Below are 4,562 nucleotides of genomic sequence, written 5' to 3'. Positions count from 1 at the left end.
GGGTCAATTGATGCGAACTTTAAGAATACTATAAAAAGAACATGCCACTATTCTGCAACAAGAAATAATTGCAATTGTTTTCTTGTCAATATTTGAAAGTGATGAGGCAATGAAATACGTGAACGTTAACGGAAATAATAAAAAAATGATATTACATTATCTGTCTGAATTTAGGACAACGAATATTAATACATTTTTTTGTATATAAAACAGTTATGAAATGGGCTGATTGTACAACACAAATCTTTTAAAACTGAACAAAAAGGTATATTCGAAAAAATATGTAGATATTTTTTTAATTATATGATGTGTTAGCAATGTGAACTCTGTGAATTAATTGATTCATTATTTAATATTGTGTATATACTGTACAATGATACAACCTATATCTTTTCAGTTACACTATGACTATCAATCTATTAAATATTTATAATTGACCTAAAAAATAAGAAGATGTGGTATAATTGCTACCTGAATAATATTCTAGATATGGTATTGCTCATGTACAATCTATTTCAAAATCGGTTAATTGGAAACATGTTGAAACAGGGACTATCACTGAAATAGCTGTGTCAGTGGAGTAATTTTTATCAGCGTGTGCAATATTGTTTTTGAATAAACAACAAAAAACAGAGATATTATTACTCGAAGACATGCGTGCTAAAGTTAGAGTTCCTTCTCTGTCATAGAATATCAAATTTATATTAAAGACGAACATATTCTTTCGATTGCAAATTGTTCGATGGGCTCTACAAGGAGCGGCATGGTCATAAGGCTGTTGGTGTAATGTTACCTCTAAGGAGTATTTGTATGATGGTCTTGAATACCAAATTGAAATAGGACTACATTAATCATAAAAGACAAATTGTTAACCAGAATCATACCTGACATGATGTTTTGTTCCATTTCTGCTCTACAGTATCCCATACTCTACAACCAACCGTAGCACCAATAATTTCATATTCAACAATGGTAGTACTCAATGACCTTCTTCTTCTTGTTAATGTTGGGGCGGGAGCTTGTTCTGTTATTTAAAAGTAGTATTAGGATTTCATAAACAACACAACGAAAAACAAACCGTATAATGAATATGAATTTGATAACACAGAAACGTAGTTTACTAATCTCATATTTTTACTTGTACTAAAAGACACGATCTGGTACATATTATGTTATTTTGAGTTTTTAAATACAGTTATCACTTAAAACATAATAAGATGTGGTATGATTGTCGAGGAGAAAACTATCCATCAAAGACCACGTGACGTAGACGAGCATTGTTAAATAGCCACAAAACACATATCGTATGGAAAGCTATAAAATTGTATTATTTTTTGTATTTTATTTTACAGTAGAAGTTCTGTTACATTATTTTTTACAGTTCTCTTCATTTTAATAGTTGTTTTAATAGTTGTATTCGTTTATTTGTTTATTTTTGTGTTTTTCACTTTTTTTCAATTGGAATGACAAATGCTGTAATAACATTCATAGTAGTCTTAGGAAGACCTCAATGATAATCAATTAATGAAAACTTTCCGTTTGTGTATTAGTTTATATTTATTTGTTAACGTTTTAAAATTAATATACCGTTTTGAATAAGGACTCCAATATACACGTTTGTTGGGTCGGTATATATTCCGCGGTCCAGTATCACTTTTATTTCGCTGCTGCTCAACCAGTCGCTGGAATTTGTGATTTTCTTTAAGTCATACTCGTCTTCCGTTGGAGGTTTTTTCTTCCGAATGTAAATAGTGTGATTAAGGTGGTCCATGGCGTTAATTATACTGATAATCAAACTGTCTGAAGGTGTTTTCAAGTACATTTTGTACATCAGCATCTGTGAAGTGGTTTCATTTTTATCTACTGGAATGGCTACATTGATAGTTTTTCTTGTTGGTACTAAATCAGTATTTTTTAGTTTGATTTTAGATGGTATTGCTGAGTTTGTTATATTGCCTTCTCCCACTGACACAGTTACCGTCTTAGATGATATGAACTTAGACTCTTCATCAAAAGAAAAAGGTGTGTGGTCATATAATGTTACCTTTAAAGAAACATTACCATAATTAATTATATCGAAAAGTAGGTAAGACACTTAAATAATAATTCTACGTATACATAAAAAGTAAATAACTTTATCTACTGCAATTCAATTGGTACCGTTAATATTACTAACACCGAATAACAGTAAGAGATCACTTAACAATGTTTCATACATTAGACATATATCTATACCAAACATTAAGATTTACATCTATTCCAATTCAGACATGTTGTAAACGTCTTTTAAAAATTAACAAATCAATAGAAGAACAAATATTTAACACAATAAAATAAATATTTTCTCCACATTTGTTTTCCTTTGTTTAAAGTTTTGATCTTTAGTATACATTGACTTATGATAACAAATCATGTTTAGAATATGTTATTATTGCATGTACCTGTACGGCTTGCTCTTGTAGCGACCGGGAATCAGATTCTACCAAATTTAGATCTACTTCATTGATTTGAAACCCATTCCGAATCAGCTCCCCTATCAGTTTCTTGTCTTCTGTGGAATTAATGTGTCCATTTTGAACGTAAATAGGCATCTGTTTACGATAGTTCAACCTCTGAAGCACGTGGCCTATATATGAAATACTGTCCAATAGTACTTGAACTTCATTTTTAACCTACATGTAGAAATTGTTCAGCAAATAATAATAAAATAGAAAGTATCTTAAAACGTGCATTTGTGAATGATCCTGTGGATAAACTTTCCAGACATTTATTAAAATTCTCATAGAGATAAAAAAAAAAAAAAAAAAAAAAAAGACACAAATGTAGCAATATGACCAAAATTTAAAAAAAAAGGCATAGCACAAACTTGCAACATAACTGTGAAGAGAAAACGATGAGTGAGTAACGCGAAATTCAACATAAAAACGAAAGTAGACACATGTGCTGGTAATGACTGACAACTTCAAACTAGGATTTTTGACAAACTCCGTTCGGCAATCATTGTTTGTATGTTGTGTATAACCAAAAGGGACAAACAGCTCAATGATTACGGGCAAAATATTCTTTAAATTATATCTTTTCGAATATTTCATTTATATTATAACCGTTCTTTATGATTATTTTTTTTTATCGGATTGAAGCAAAGTTCAATTGAATTCTCTTCTCATGTTACAGCGTCTTCATACTCGAGGTAAATTAACGTATAGAAGTTTTACCCCTTTGGAAACTTTAATCTATTTTTGACTTTCCAGACAGTTTATTTTGACCGTGCCTATTCACAGACGTTACAGAAAGACAAGTTATGTGAATGGAAACTTTTTCAATCCTTTTTATTGTTTTATTATGAGGGGTTATTCTAAGGATTATATTTTATAGATAACACTTTTTTCCATGTCTCTAGCATCTTCTCTAATCAAAAAGCAATTTAGAATTTTATACCCTCACTGAATAATTTTTGTAATTTTGAAGGCAGAAAGCTGACAAACTTGCTCAATGTCGTTACTTATGCAACGTTACTTGTCCAAAAGAAAATGCTTACATTTCTAGAGCATCTGACTTTACATTAGTTTATAGTGGGGTTTGTTTTGTCAATTGTGTAGTATACTGTGTAGTGTTTTATTGTCTGATGATTGTTTTTATTTAAGTGATTTTTTTTTTTATTATTTTTGTAATTTTTTTTTTATCATGATGTTGTCGGTTTTTCTTGGATTTGCATTGACCTCTTTGATTCTCTTCCCTTTTTAAACGGAACAAATTTTAGGACGTTTAGAAAACAGAAAGGAATTTGAAGTAAATAAAGTTTGAAGTATAGACATCTTTCCTTATCTTTAAAGGAAATGATCACTAAGCCATTGTCTCTCTTTAGATGGAAACTTGTTAATGAAAGAAATAAACTTCATCATATGTCACATTCTTACAATAAATTTTGTTTTCTTATTTCTTAAGCATTGAAATTTCGTAATTTACAAACAATGAATAGCTGAAATGCTTAAAATTTCTTTTAGATTAAATTTAATTGCTGGACAGTTTTTGTTATAGTAAAAGTTCAATGAAAACGTAATATTGATATTGAAAGACCTCCGAACAAAAAGGGATGTTAAGATCACAGAGCCCGAAGAACGAGAGCATTTGAACATCCTGTCATGTGAGGATGTCTTTTAATGGCAATATTCACTTATCATTGAATTTTTACTGACTTACAAACCGTCAAAAACGTAAGAAAGTTACACCTAAAAAGCATGCAGCAGTCTAATTCCCCTGAACTGGACGAGTCTATATTCAACTTAAATGATAGTAAACAGTCCTCAGACTGATATATACAAATATATACAAATAACAGTTACCTAATTGCATTGCAAACAGACCGATTAAATGACAGTACATCTTTTATTTATTTTCATTTTTTATTGTAGTTTTAAATTAACACCATAGAATAGTTTTATTAAATTTAGAGGTAAATTTATATTTTTGAATTCCAACTTTTCAAAACAACGATGTTTTATTTTATAAATGAGTAAATCAAAATCCTATATAAACCTCATTTACAAATGGCCAATGGATGG

Source organism: Mytilus galloprovincialis, chromosome 9 (assembly GCF_965363235.1).
Source record: "Mytilus galloprovincialis chromosome 9, xbMytGall1.hap1.1, whole genome shotgun sequence".
NCBI classification, from domain to species: domain Eukaryota; kingdom Metazoa; phylum Mollusca; class Bivalvia; order Mytilida; family Mytilidae; genus Mytilus; species Mytilus galloprovincialis.
This window is presented reverse-complemented; position numbering follows the sequence as displayed.